The following is a 14,549-nucleotide window of genomic DNA, read 5'->3' on the forward strand; positions in this document are numbered from 1 at the left end:
AGGTGATGCAGGGGATGACTGGACCAGAGGCAGAACTTGAGCTCTCCTAACAACAACAAATAGCGTTTAATTAATGATTGAAAGTCACCAGTAAGCTTTGTTTTGATTATGTATTGAACTAGGTCTCTGTAAATGTATGTACACAATCGAAGGGTAGATCCTGTTGAAGCGGACGAATGAAGATTGTAGCCTGTCCAATCATCGAAGCTGGATCCTTTAGATAGGCAAGCGTGTATCCAGTGCTGGGACACTGAACCAATGCCAGATTTCGACTCCGTGTAGATCCTGCAATTTTTAAAAATTCGAAGCCTCCCCCTTCTTGGAGCTTCGGAAATACTTCCATCAACTTGTTTGTTATGACCATGGGATCGCTGTCATTCCCTGGAGAAAAAAAAAAAAATCATAACTCATACTGACTCAAATAAGCCTGTGATAACTATTATTCACACTATGAAAATCAATTAAGTTTGAGTCAAATATGAACAGGAAATATTTATAACTATAAAAAGAAATGCTGAGTAGAACTGCAAATCATTTCAACGAGCCGGACAGTACAAACTTATTTTGGTTTTGGTAAATGCCTAGTTTCGCACTGACCTGAAAATGTCACTTTGTGCTCTCCAAGTCCTGAAGTATGAAGGTCCGCTTTAAGCTGTACGCTTGGGACTTTATCCGCCTTGTGGTCAGCCAAACAACACACAGTGTGTGTATAGCTTCTTCGACTCACTTGGACTTGAGCTGGTCGTCTCGTGATATTTCTTCTGGCTCCGCCGTTATACGGCGGAGCCAGGCGTTATATGTAGCAAAAGTGTCATCTCTGCTACCTCAGCTGCAACATAGATAAAAATGGTCACCAGACAGCTAAAGCAGCCTCAACTTCTATCTTGGGATGCTACGACGGAGCTAGGGGGTTCTATAGCCCAAATAGACCCGAGCACGTTCTGTATTATGTAATATTATGAGCCCGAGCCCGATTTCAACCCGACATTTTTTTAATACATGTGTAACTTTGTACACATTAGTTACGTAGGCCTACTCTGCTAAATATATATGTAAGGAATAATGAATCTAGAACGCCGGTCATCATTGGGAAAATAATCCCCGACAGGGCGAACAGGACACCGACGTGCAGCGGAGGTGTCTTGCTTCGCCCTGAAGGGGCTTATTTTCGATAATGACCGGCGACGTTCTATACATTATCCCGCTTATTACACAATCCACAGCTACTTGCCAAAACGAAAAAATAACTTCACATGGTGTGTCTTTTTACAAATTATTCGTTACCAGCATTCGTAGTGTTGATCAGCAGTGAAATAGTCTGCCAAAGACGTTGACGTCGCTTAGCAACCGAAGACGCTGGGGTTGAAGTTACCGGACCACTACCCATGCAAGTGAACGGAGCGTTCCACGGCATTGAGAAGACCCGTGCAATAAAGGCCTATAATATTTCTGTTTATGGCATAGATTTCTCCTCAGATTAGGCCAATAAAGCAATGATTAAAAAAAAACACAAACGCTCGATCAAAGGCCCGGCCCGACCCGGCTCGAGGATAGGGAAATATAGGGTCGGGTCAATCAAAACCCTCATAGTTTTACATGAATTGGCTAAACAAATGTTTAGCTAATCAAATTGTGCAGAGAAATTACCAGGATAGCGCCCACCAATTTGGGCCGCTATTTAACAGTGGAACAGGTATCAAATGGGTTTCCCGTAACCAGACGTCCTCTTCCAGTAATGGTGGAAGTAATGGTCCAGTAATGGTTCCCCTGTCTTCCAGACAGGGGAACATAGGACCCTTTTTCAGAAAAAAGGGTCCTATGTTCCCCGCCGCAACTGGGGAACATAGAACCCTTTTTCAGAAAAGGGGTCCTATGTTCCCCGGTCACATACATATCGGGGAACATAGGACCCTTTTTGGGAAAAGCGGGGAACATAGGACCCTTTTTTTTTTTTTTAAAAAAAGGGTCCTATGTTCCCCTGTCTCATACAAAGCGGGGAACATAGGACCCGGGGAACATAGGACCCGGGGAACATAGACACGCTCCCGCCAAAAATCAGCTCACACTATTTAGCCGATTAGCGAACTAGTTTTATGCTCCCACCATTAACAACGAACGTATTACACACGAAGCAAATTTAGCTAGCCCTTGCTGTGATTAGTAGCACACCCGGCTAACATGAAATTACTTAGCTTACCTTGGACGGGTGTACGTAATGGAGCAGCAGGTGTCTGCTGTGACTGAGCCGTCGGAGCCGGAGGAGTTCTGCTTAGAGCCTCTTCTATTAAATTAGCGGCTTCTCGCAGCAGCTCCGGGCAGCTTTTAGACATTTTGTAAACCGAATGTGTTCACTCGCTCTGCGTCAATGCATTATCTGGAATTGATTTGCCTTGACTTGATGCGCAGGGTAACCAATCAGGCGTTAGGATCCGCCTACCAACTTTGATGGGCGAGTTTGACAGTTTGACATTTCATGAAGCACTGCAACACAGGATCATGAAATGTAAATGTAAATCCTGAAATGTAAATGTAAATCATGAAATGTAAATGTAAATTAATTAAATAGTATTTAATTAATGAATTAATGACACATTTAATAAAACATTTATGTATTTAATTCCAATTTTAATTAATTAATGACACATTTAAGGAATTATTTAATGGTGTATTTATTTATTTAATGGTGTATTTATTTATTTAATTGTGGCACTTTTAGTCCTCCATACACACCAGGCTGACCCTGAGAATGGGCTGCAGCCTGGGTAAAGACAATCTAGAGTCGGGACACGTGTTCCAATACTTAGCCTACAGCTCACCCGGGTAAACTCTAGATACATTCAGAATCACAGTGCATGTTTAAAAAGGGCTTGTATGGTGGGAAAAAATAATAAAGAATCAGACTCTTGATCGCTGGAAGCTAGTCTGCTACGTTCGCTGCAAGTCGCCATCATAGACAAAGTATAGGATACATTAAGACTCTGTTTAAGCCAAACAAATTTTACAGCATACCCTGTAAGGTTCCCTGTATTATATAACTAGCCTTCGTAGTGAATAAGGCGATTTAGAACGCATTCAATATAGAAAATATTATAGATAAAATATATAGATAAAATTGCTCACCTGTCTCCCAGCCATCGTTCCAGAAAATAGACAACAAAAATAAACCGCCTAAGTGTCGTGTTCTTGAAGAAAGTAGTTAAATCCGGGTCGCTTTTAACTCACTTTATTTGTTAAAGTATTTTCGGTATGGTAACTATGAAGCAAAAGGAGGGAATTGTATTTAACACGCGTGGAGAGAAATACCGCAGAGCTATCTTACAGCCCCGGGGGGCTCTGAACGGGGCTGCCATATGTCTCTGACCTCATCTGACTCCCGCTCCCCGTTTGTATCAAGTAAGCGTGGTCAGAGTGGTAGATATAACAGAGTGGCGACACTTCCATTGGACTCCGTTGTAGCGCCTACTTCCGGGGTATGGAGCCTCGAATAGTTCCAAACAACCATTTTACGGCGTAGGAGATCATTCATTTCCATTGCTGGCCGCCGAGTAACTTCTGAGGTAAATTGATTAAATAGCTACCTCTTTTGAATTATCAACTGTCTATATTGTATCAGAGGCCCTTTATGATGCATATACTGATATTTATTTGTATATGCACAGCGTAATTATATATATATATATTTGTCTTGGTAGACGACCGTTTGCCTGCTAGTTTGTTAGCTCAACTTCGCCATCTGTGAAGGTATCTCCAGGGGTAAATTGATTAAATAGCTACCTCTTTTGAAATTTCAGCTGTCTATATTGTATCAGGACCTTTATGAGGAATATACTGATATTTATTTGTATATGCACAGCGTAATTATATATATTTTTATCTTGGTAGACGACCGATTGCCTGCTGGTTTGTTAGCTCGACTTCGCCGTGTGATGGTATCTACACCAACAATTACAAAGTTCAGTAGTGAATCTAACTTTTAGTTAGTTAGTTATTTATGTTGGATTGCTAGGATAATTTAGGTTGATTTAAGGACGGGTTTTATGATGCGATAGCTAGTAGAAAAAACAGTGTTTGTTTAACTATATCGTGGAAAGGGTGATGTTCAGCACATGAAGCCCTACAGATGCCGCCGCTTCAACAATGCTGATTATGATGGGCAGTCAATTTAACCTGTATGGCTTTTTCGTTTTAACTTCTTGTTGACTGAATTGTTTCTCTTTCTTAGTGCCAAATTGATTAACCATGGTATGACCATTTATCTATAAAATGTTAGTTGTAACCAATGAATCATGACACCATTGAAGATCACAGAGCGGGTAACAACTGTTCCTCAACCACTTATGCCCCGACTTTTGAGAATAGGTTAGTTCATGACCAAACGAGGATCCTCCCTCCTAAACCCATTTTGAATTTGCTCAGGGCTATTATCAGTATTGTAATTGCATAAAGTATAGTATATTTGCAACGTTATATGTTAATGGTTTGCCCTAAGTATATAGTGTTCCCTGCTGTGTCCATTGTTGAATCTGTTCACACAATCGCAATCACTTGTTCTTGTTGTCACACTAATTGTTTAATAAAAAAATACAATTTCATTCATCCAAGCGTAATGAGTTGTTATTCTTTAATATATTTGATACTTTGTGTGGCTTATATCTTTAAATGATCATGGTAGAACATCTTGAATACTTTGATTTAAAAACAGATGTAATAGATGGTGGGCCAAGGGGAGATTACGTGTATTCAGACGATCCCCACCGAGGGAGGACGTAATTTTCTGTGTACAACATCTTCATTTTTCAACAAATTAAACAAAAATTGTTGGCACTCTTACCTCTTGCACATTTTTTGTTTATCGGTAACTTTGTCTGAGTTACTGGTTCCGGCAAACTGAGCGGGCAGCTATGCTCGGGGTCCGACATGTATGATGTCATTGTAGTTATTGTCCAATGACAAGCCTCGAAATTTCCCGGGGGTTTAAGTTTTTTCTTTGTTTGCTGGCGGTTACCAGGGATATTTTGTTTAACTGCTGTCAGTACCGGCATCGGAGTACAGTTCTTTCCACCTGTCAATCCGACAAAAATGACTTCGCAATTAGCCACACTTCATTTCTCTTGTTGAAACTACGTTAGCTAGCAAACAATGGAGTGCTGTATGCATGTTTCGGAAAAAGATGGTCCTGTAACCCCGTTTACAGACACAGGATGGAGGAAATTTATTGCTGCCTTGTTTCTCTGGAAAGACCTTGGTACCAGAGAGAGTACTGTGGCAGAAGAGGCAGTGCTGAGATTTAATCTTAGAACCCAGGTTTGTCGTCATACTATATAGTAGTTATATGGCTGGCTTTGGCTTGCCAAGAGACTGAAAATGGAAATTAACTTTGACTATATATCTTTTTATTTATTATGTGTGCTTTCATTATCTGTCCTTTCAAATAAGTTAACTGTGAACCTCAAACTTCAGGAACCTGCTGCTATTCCAGCTAACTGTGGCTACCACAGAGACTGCTACAGCCTCTTCAACAACTCTCCTCTGGCCAACAAGCACCAGACAGTGTTGCCAGAGATTTACTGGTGGCGAAAGAAAGAGGTATGAAAGCTCTCACTGAGTTCTGTGAGACAAGGATTGCCACGACAAAGAGATCATTCCATGACCCTATAAAGAAAATGAAAATGAAAACGTTCAAAGATACTGGCCACAGTACAAGCACAAAAATCAAAGGAAAAGAAATCGCACTGAAATCACACCGAAACCTGTTTGCCAGATTAATTGTTGTTGGAAAGGCTCTGGTGCAGCAGCTAAAGCCACAGCCAACATTTGGCCTATATGCTGACCATGTACTGAGGACACTGGTCAACTCAGCCAAGGAAACCAAGTCAACAGAGCTCCATTTTGTGTGTGACACATACAAACACCATAGCATCAAACATGCTGAGCGAAACAGGCGAGCAGAAGAAGGCTATCAAAAAATTAAAATATATGGTGATGATCAAAAAACACCAAAACAGTGGAGAAAATTCCTGGCATGTGGGCAAAATAAAGAAAACTTGTTGGAGTATTTCTTCCATCACTGGAGCACATCTGCAAAAAAAATAATAGGAAACACGACAGTCATTATTGGGCATGGGGACAAATGTCATGCTATAAAGATGAATGGAAGCAAAAACGAACTTCAAATACTGCGGGTTCAAGACCTGGAGACAAGTCAGGAGGAAGCAGACACCAGACTTTTGTTGCATGCAGCAAAATACAGCAGTGACCTGGTAATCAAGAGCCCAGACACCGATGTCTTTGTGCTGGCTCTTGGGTTCTGCAGCAAAATTGATGGTCACCTGTACTTTCACACAGTCAAAGGCAGAAATCCACATATTATTGACATCAATAGGCTTCATGCCCACCTCGGGGAAGACAAATGTGATGCGCTTGTGGGTCTGCATGCATTCTCTGGATGTGACACTGTGAGCGCTATATATGGGGTGGGGAAAACCAAAGCATATAAAAAGCTCATTTCCCAGAGACAATACATCACCCTGTTTAGAGAACTAGGAACAAGTTTCTCTCCATCCCCAGAGTTCTGCAAGGCAGTGGAGGCTTTCACATGTGACCTGTATGATCAGGAGTGTATGGATGTTAACAAGGCAAGAGTTAAGCTGTTCAAGTCAGGAAAGTGCTCTGAGAGAGACTTACCTCCAAACAAAGACTGCTTGGACAAGCACATCCAGCGTGCTAACTATCAGGCTGCAGTCCACAGAAGGAGCCTTGACTGTAGGCCTGATATTCCTGCCCCTGAATGTCATGGCTGGAAGATGGCAGGAGAATTCTTAGAAGTGGACTGGATGACCCTTCCCCCAGCTCCAGAGGCAATCCTTGAACTGGTGCACTGCTCTTGTAAAAAAACAAACTGTGTTAAGGGCAGGTGCACTTGCAAAATGCATGAGCTGCCATGTACAAACCTGTGCCAATGCACAAACTGTGGCAATAGGTCATTTGAAGATGACTAGTGGTTCCAGGGCCAGCATGAGAGGCTAACACCCTTCATCAACCAGTGCCGTGTTCAAGAACACATGGTGAAAACAAGAGTACTGTTCATGTTAATGTTATTTGTTTCTGTAAATATGTTACCAAGCATTCTGATTTATTAACAGTTAGATATTAGAATAAAAGTTAACTCACCAACAGTGTATGGTTTGAGCACCATTTCTCATTGTCTGCCATGGGAGTATCACCTAGTGGAAATATTGTTACTCCATTAGTTGAATTCATCTTTCACATAATTGATATGGCACGAAGCTGGTTTAAATACAATTTAAACTTAGACAGAAAGGTCCATTTTTATCTAATGAATCAATACATTATTAGCCTAACTATTAAAACATGCCATTATGCTCAACAACATTTCAGGGGGGTTTACTTCACTGTTTGAAATTTGCTGACTGGGGTATACCACAGAGAACCATGTCTTTAGATCATTTAAATTCCTTCTGTTATCCCTCTCTCTGGGTATAACGGCAACACCAATATAATAACAAGTAACGTTACTTATACTCACACACTTATACTGAGTGCGTGGCTTAACAAGCTCTTAATGACGCTGGCCAGCTGCCAAATTGCCACAGCTTAACCTCCAACAATTTGGGTTATTCACATCGTGTGACATGAATAATGTTAATATAAACTCGATGAGAATAGTCAGTGATATTGAAATATAGATTCAGGTCTCCTACGCTTCACGCGTGAAGCTCACGCCGCCTCGCAAAGGTTATACAAATAACTAGCACATAGCTAGCATTTTCCAACAACATTAATACTTACCCACACACGTGTAAGCTTCTTATTTAGCTTATAATATTTCGTGATGTGTCCACCAGGTAAATGTTTAGATCAACAGCTGTTCCTAGCATCTCCGTCTGATTGGTTTAATAACATCACGTGATTTGTAGCGCTGCGTGCCATTGGTTCCACTGACATAGTAGGCTGCCGCGTTTGCCTGAAAATTTAACGAACTTTAAACTATGATTATGAAAAAATGTGCAAGAATTACGAGTGCCAACAAGGAAAATCTGATTGAGAAAAAAATAAACTTTAAAACTTCAAAGATCCAGGTTCTCCCTCCATGGGGATCATTATTTTCAAAAACTAAAGCTGATACGGCGTCTCGGCCCACCGTCTATAAGGTAAAAGTTAAGGTTAGGCCAGTATGCTAACACGAACGTGAAGCTTTCCCCCCAAAACTTAAAAACGTATCTAATAGCTTTCAGTTGTCCACCTACCACTCTAAAACAGACATTTACAAATATGCAATAATGCAATAAAAAAATAATAACAGTCAGACAAATACTTGTATGTGTTTTTTCATTCATATTTACCATTCAATATTGAAATCTCTGCTGTCGTCCCATAGAATAACATTGAAAGCGCGGCGTGTTTGGAACTATTGAGGCTTACATGAACCACGTGACCACCCTGTCGGCGAGATCATAGCGTGTCGCAACTCTCTCTCTATAGCTCTGAGCGTGGTCTATGTGAAGTAGGCGTGGCCTATGTGACTTATTGGCTCCGGCTTCCTCACCTGTCTAAAGGTGCTGCCCTCTGTGGCTGGAGTAGTTATCGCAGCTTATATGTTGGTCCTGCTCCCCTTGTGGCTATGTATAGTAATTACAGCTTATGTTTGATCCTGCTTCCTTGTGGCTAAGTGGAGGTAATGCAGGTTGTGTGTTCGATCCTGCTTCCTTGTGGCTATGCGGGGGTAGCTTATGTGCTTAAAATACGTAATACTAATAATATTCAATATCCAATGTATATATTCAAACTTCTATACTTCAATGTATTTCAGGGCCTTCTGCTGTATGCGAACATTGCACATGCTAAACAGCATCTTATATTTACCTTTCTTTATATTTAACTGTTTTTGTTTAACTAAATTCTGCTCTTTGTACAGAATTTATTAGTAGTTTAGTTTATCTACTTTATTTTAAGTATATTTTGTGTGAAGGGAACTTGCAAATTAAGAATTTCATTACCCAGTGTTACGCCCCCTGGTGGTGACTCGTTAGAAGGGCGCAACATAAGGCAACAGACGTAGGGTGAGGGTGCAATGACACAAAACCGTGAAACCAGGTATCAAACAATAATGTTTATTTACAAAAAAAAACAAGCAACCCAGGGGTCAAGGAGGACTAACAGTGGCACCAAAGTAAACAAAAATAAATAAAAACCCATCCCCTTGACAGGTGCTAAGCACCCAAAAATACAGTGGGTGGTGCACACTCTAATCTAGGGTTGTAACAACGGGTAAAACCTACGTGATGCAAGATGTAGTGGTGTATCCTCCTGTCCTCACTTGATCCCCAAAAAACTTCCTCCCGAACTGAACACAAAGGGGACTATATATCAGGTGAGGGGAAGCTTGATTGCTGATCAGGAACAGGTGGGGTGAATGATGGTGACTGAAACCAGGGGTAGATCTGAGAAGTAACAGGAGGGAGACAAAAACACCACAAAACAGAACCAAACAAGACATGCCTACAAACATACATAAACCCCAGCCGTAACACTTCCCCCCCATAAAGAGTCAGCCCATGGCTGACGATAACCCACACCATCCCCATGTAACCAGATTCCATCATTGCTCCCCTTTCACAAAATAACCACCTGCAACAGGCTAAACACGAGAAAGGGCATCAGCAAAAACATTATCAGCGCCTTTCTTATGGCGGATTACTAAATTATAACTTTGCATAACCAGAGACCACCGCATTAAGCGGTGGTTGTGGTTATACATACGGTGCAAAAAAAACCAGTGGGTTGTGGTCTGTGTATACAACCACAGGCTCCACACTAGACCCCACATATACCTCAAAGAACTGCAGTGCAAGCAGTAAGGCCAACGTCTCCTGCTCTATTGTAGAGTAGCGTGTCTGGCTGCTGTTGAACTTCTTTGAGAAGTACCCTACAGCAGTGGTTCTCAACTGGTGGGTCGTGACCCAAAAGTGGGTCGCAGACCCGTTCTGGATGGGTCGCGGACAGCTGGTCAAAAAAAGTAAATAATATTTAATGCGCATCTGATGTGACATGTCTTTTATTTTGGAAAATTATTTATTTTGAAAGGCACGCGTCAGACACGTGCAGCCGCTTAGGCGCGGTAGCCATGGTAACCATTTGATTGACGCTCACTTTAAATTTGTGTTGCGATGGCGAAGCGTAAATATGACCCGGCGTATTTAAAATGCGGATTTTCGTTCATTGAGGATAATAAGGGACAGAAACCCCAGTGTGTTATATGTAATGAAGTGCTTGCAAATGAGAGCATGAAACCATCAAAACTGAAGCGCCATTTGGATACTAAACATCCTGCATGTAAAGACAAGCCGGTGGAGTTTTTTCAAAGACACCTCCAGAAGCTGAAGAGTTCACAGAAGTGTCTGACAGCGTCTTGCTCCAAACAAGAGGAAGCTCTCCGTGCCTCTTACCACGTAGCTCACCGTATTGCGAAGGCGAAGAAACCCCACACAATAGCCGAAGAGCTTATTTTACCTGCAGCCATGGATATGGTGAGAGAGGTGCTGGGTCAATCAGCGGCAGACAGGTTGAAAACCATACCGCTGTCCAATGATACTGTAGCTCGACGTATTCAGGACATGTCTTGTAATATTAAAGAACAGACCACAGCCCGCGTCCAAGCAAGCCCCTACTATGCCCTGCAGATGGACGAATCCACCGATATAGCTAGCCATGCTATTTTGTCGGTTTATGTGAGACACGTATGGGATGGTGATGTGCAGGAACAGTTTCTCTGCAGCAGAGATCTCCCTACCACTACAAAGGCAGAGGACATTTTCAACACTGTGGATTTGTATTTGAGCTTAGTGGGCCTGAGCTGGGAATACTGCGTGGGAATCACAACTGATGGCGCTGCTGCCATGACCGGGAAACATTCCGGTGTGGTGAAGCAAATTCTGGAGAGAGCACCTGATGCGACATGGAACCACTGTTTTTTGCACCGTGAAGCGCTGGCGGCCAAGGATATGGTGCCGGTGCTCGACGAGGCCATGAAAGATGTAATCAAAGTGGTGAACCACATAAAACGTAGTGCAAAAAACAGCCGCTGCTTCTCAAAGCTGTGTAAAGATTTGGGCTCCGAGCACATGCAAGTGTTGTATCACTCAGAAGTCCGCTGGCTATCGCGGGGTAAGGTGTTGTCACGTTTTTATGAACTTAAAACAGAAATCGCCACCTTCCTCTCAGAGAATAACTCCCCATATGCTGAACTGTTTGACAACGAAATCTGGCTGGCACGAGTTGCATATCTTGCTGATGTGTTTGAGCATCTCAACGCATTAAACGTCTCTATGCAAGGAAGAAGACACAATATTTTTGAACAGTCCGACAAAATCGCTGCGTTCAAGAAAAAAATCACACTGTGGGTAAATCATTTATCCAAAGACAGACTGGACATGTTTCCCAATGCTTGCCATGAAGTACAGCAGCTGGAAACCGCGGCCACAAGTGATTTAAAAAAAACCCTCAGTGCGCATCTTACTAAACTTCAAGCTCGGTTTGACCACTACTTCCCTGAGAAATACAGAGATAATGATGCTTGGATACGCGACCCCTTCCGCATTGACATGGAAAGCATCACGTTGCCGAGCAACGAAGAGCATCAGCTGGTGGAGCTGTCATGTGACCAGACGATGAAAAAGAGATTTGGCGAGGTAGCCCTTTCCCACTTCTGGTGCAGCGATGTGATGAGTGAGTATCCATCCCTCGCGACTCTTGCAGTCAAAACGCTCCTACCATTCAGCACAACCTATCTGTGTGAAAGTGGCTTTTCCACCTTGTTGCAGCTCAAGTCAAAGCAGAGAAACAGACTGGACACTGAGCATGATCTGAGGGTAACTCTGTCTACTGTCCTCCCAGACTTTGAAACTCTCATTAAGAACAAACCACATGCCCAGCTGTCTCACTGACTTCCCCAAATGACAGGTTAGGTGAACATATCTGTTTTGTAGATCTTTAATTGTTTTTGTTATTTATTTTATTATACTTTTTGTCCATGCAGTGGTAATGGTCCTCCTAAGTTCCTTATTATTTCTGAATAGGCCTACATAGAAGTGAAATATATAATTCTGTGACCATAATTACTTTGTACACTTTTGATTATTTCATTCACTTGTCATGGTACTCCTCAGTTTCTTATTAATGTGGCCTGGATGCAGTGAAATGACCTTGTTTTATTTTGTGGGTCTTTATTTTGTGCAATTTGATATTCACTTTTGTCTGCATGCTGTTGCATGGTCCTCCTCAGGTTCTTCTGAATGTTCTTTGAATGCAGAGATAGAAGTCAAATATCTCATTTTGTTGGTCTCCATTTTGTTACTTCATGTTTGATACTTATTTCATTCACTTCTGTACGCAGTTGTCATGGTTCTCTGGTGCTCTGAAATAGACTTTGCTCAATAAAAAAAGAGTATACATGTTAAAGACTTGAGTTTTCAAAGCCTTTAAAAAAAATACATTTGCTTGGTTTGAAGGACTATAAAAGTGGGTCGCGACTTAATGACCATGGGAAAATTTGGGTCCCAGAGTGAGACCAGTTGAGAACCCCTGCCCTACAGGATGGACCAAATCCTCGGAATCCATCTGGGTTAGAACTGCACCTGCCCAAATACAACTAGCATCAACCTCAACAGAAAAAGGTACATCAAAATTAGGAGCGCTAAGGACTGCGGCATTGCACAAAAGGGCTTTACAGCTTTCAAAAGCTGTCTGACACCTATCTGACCACACAAACGACACTAAGGGACTGATCAGGTCAGTCAGAGGGGCTGCAACCGAGGAGAAGTTCCTACAGAACCCTCTGTAGTAACCGGCCATCCCGAGAAACCGGCGCAACTCCCGCCGTGTGGTTGGCACTGGGAAAGATGTGATGGCCTCTACCTTGGCCTCAAGGGGACGCACTTTTCCACCACCGACCTGTTTTCCCAAGTAGGTCACTGTTGCTTTCCCAAACTCACATTTGGCCAAGTTCAAGGTCAGAGAAGCGTCTGCCAACTGCTGGAACACTGTTCTCAGTGAGCCCATGTGAGCAGACCACTCTCTTGAGTGTACCACATCGTCAAGGTACGCTGTACAGTTGGGCACATCTCCCAGCACTATAGTTACTAGCCGTTGGAATGTTGCCGGAGCATTTCGCATTCCAAACGCCATAACTGACTATTGGAGGAAACTATCAGGTGTAGCAAAGGCAGATATTTCTGAGGCTCTAGGTGAAAGTGGCACCTGCCAATAACCTTTCAAAAGATCCAGTTTGGTAACATAGGAGGCGGACCCAATGGTATCTATACAGTCATCAATACGCGGCATGGGATAGGAATCAGGAATTGTGACCGCATTTACCTTACGATATTCTGTGCAGAAACGGGACGTGGCATCAGTTTGGGGCCGAATGAGCTGAAGAAGAGAAGCTCGGATCTCCATTTTTGTGCCATTCAAGTGACCGTGATGGACCTGGACTCAAGCTGTAGGCCTACCAGTCAGATGAGTCACTCTCTGGAGGAGGAGGACTTTGTGGACATCAGGCTTTGGAACCAACAGACATGGGGAGCTCCATGGACTTGAACTCCGGTGTGCCAAGTGATGCTCCAACAACTATGCAACCTCCTGCTTCATCACTGATCTCTTCACTGTGTTCACTCGATAGGGATGCTGCTTAATCGGCTTTGCATCACCTACATCTATGTCATGTTGCAAAACAGTAGTGCGAGTAGGAACATCTCCAAATAGGCAAGGAAAATTATGAATGAGCCCCACCATGTCAGCTTCCCGCTCTTTACTTAAATGTGGCATTAAGGAAGGAAGGTTCAACAACATCTCAGAGTTGGATAACCGAGGAGTTTGTTGTTGGACCTTGTGACCGTTCAGACCATCCTCATCACTCACTGAGCGTAGAAGGACTAGAACTCACAGCTGCTGGCACCACAGCCCCCCCAGCGGCCGTGCTGCGTCTCTCAGGCTGCATGTCGCCTCTAGGATGGTAACGTTTTAACATGTTTATGTGACACACTCGAGTTTTCCTTCGCCTATTATGGAAGAAATTAATGACTATAATCTAAGGCAAACCATGATTATTATTAGACCTATATATCTAATGGTAGAAAGCAGCTAGAAGCGCCTCTGAACTCTCATCTAGGACTTGGCACGGTGCCAGGGACTCTGATCAGAGCTGAGTTGGCTTCTCAGAGCTGAGAGCTGAGAAGCCAACACAATACCGGAGGCTATGGGGTCAAAGTGTACTGACCCCAAGCCAGGGGTTAAGATTAGTGTCGCCGGCCACTCGTGGAAAGGAATATATGATTGATCGGCCATGGGCGGACACCTCACAAGAAACAACTTTGTGCGTGAGGATAAAAAAGAGGCCGGGATCTGTTGATCGGCAGTGCTTTGCAAACTACTCGGCTTTGTTGTTGTCTTTTTTAACGATAGTCTTTTTTGTCATACTTGCTCCGGACCCCTCGATTTCTTTTGCTCTCTTAATTAGTTGAAGTGATAGAACG

General features: G+C 42.7%; 1 long non-coding RNA gene across 1 annotated transcript; it reads right to left on the reverse strand.

The window, feature by feature from the left end:
• Window positions 1–6,260: 6,260 nt before the first annotated feature.
• Window positions 6,261–8,066, reverse strand: LOC307078895. The gene is made up of 3 exons (XR_013812015.1): window positions 7,810–8,066; window positions 6,685–7,223; window positions 6,261–6,602 (listed from the first exon to the last, which is right to left on the reverse strand). It is a non-coding gene; the product is annotated as an uncharacterized lncRNA (long non-coding RNA).
• Between the last annotated feature and the right edge of the window lie 6,483 nt (window positions 8,067–14,549).

This window comes from Pollachius pollachius, assembly GCF_949987615.1.
Source record: "Pollachius pollachius genome assembly, chromosome: 8".
In the NCBI taxonomy this organism is placed as follows: domain Eukaryota; kingdom Metazoa; phylum Chordata; class Actinopteri; order Gadiformes; family Gadidae; genus Pollachius; species Pollachius pollachius.